The sequence below is a fragment of the Formica exsecta genome, unplaced genomic scaffold, assembly GCF_003651465.1.
Source record: "Formica exsecta isolate Colony F162 unplaced genomic scaffold, ASM365146v1 scaffold192, whole genome shotgun sequence".
In the NCBI taxonomy this organism is placed as follows: Eukaryota; Metazoa; Arthropoda; class Insecta; order Hymenoptera; family Formicidae; genus Formica; species Formica exsecta.
In genome coordinates, this window is record NW_021849218.1 from 214,882 (window position 1) to 216,318 (window position 1,437).

Here is a 1,437-nt window from a genome sequence, read left to right on the forward strand (position 1 = left end):
TTTCCCTCTCTCGGTTACGCCATATCCAAGTGTGTAATATTGTTAGCCGGATCTCTGTATCTAGCGGACGAAATAAAAAGTCAAATTTCCACGATTCTTTCGAAATCCCATCGCTCGCGTTTTATTCTCACCGGAAAAGAGTGTATCAGGCACCGCTCATTGTTCCCGAAATTAATGCCGGAAACCACAACTCTGCCTCTACAAACGGCGCTGTAGCGCGCGCACACGCTTTGATAACACGAGATGCATGGAAATAGGGAAACGGAATGGAAATAATTCGCCAGGCTGTTGAGGCAGCTGGGATTAGTGTAAGCCGTTAGAGGTACGTCCTTGCGCCTCGAGCGTGCGTGTAGCAACGTTTCTTCTCTCTGAGAACGTTTGAGGATAAGGGAAAGAAAGAGAGAGGCAAGTGTAAAATGTACAGAAATGTTCTAGAGAAAGGTAGATAAAGAAGGCGAACTAAAGTAAAACAGAGAGAAAGATGCCGGAACAGAGAGAAGGATGACGGAAGTGAGCAAACATATTCCTCCGAACGAGCATCGTTAGCGCGAGATTCAGCTTTCGAATCTTTTCACGTTTGATATGAATTTCTCTCCTCTTTTCTCTATTTCTTTCTTTTTCTCTTTTTTCGGCGGAGCATTAACGCGCGTTTTTCGTTTAGCGGATCCCCGACTGAAAAGACCCGCACGACGGCAACCAACGAGATGGAGCCGCGTTCGAAACGGGGAAGTCAAACGAGAAAACTTCGCGGATTAAGCGCAATCAAGTACCGATAATTCTCTGGTGAATCGTGTCTCCCGCTCTCTCCCTGCCATCCGTCCGATCATAGGACGGCAGGGGGACGGATGGGTTAGAGGGACCCTCGCGTGTCCCAGCTCGAAGGAAAACCGAATTGTTCGAATTGGATGCCGTCGTGTTCGCGGCAGTGCTATCTCTTACGCCGACATCGGTGCTCTCGCGAAGGCACCCGTGGGCGTTATCTACCGAATTAATCGGAAAGTTTCTCGCCACAGCCCTTTAACTATATAACATTAATTTTAATATCAATTCGACACGTCTCGTGGTTTATTCTCTTGATGGCATTCGCGGTTTCCAAGTGCTCACTGATGCGGATTAAAGCAGCGCGATGTTTCGCGTAAGTTAGAGAATGAGCTATAAATTGCGCCATTTGACGATAATCGAGATTTCATTATAATTCGAGAATCAAAAGACTTCATTGATTAAAATATAATGCCAATTTTTTAAATTAATTATTAATGTAATTGAATTTTTTTAGCGCACTTTTTTCACGTAAAAATCGATATGCACAATGATAGTCTTTATTTAAAAAGAAGAAGCTTAAACTGTACGAACCAAATTTATACTTTAATCAATTCTTAAAAAAATAGTTTTCAATTAAATTTTTTATATGTGACATTTATAATCAAAAATCAATAA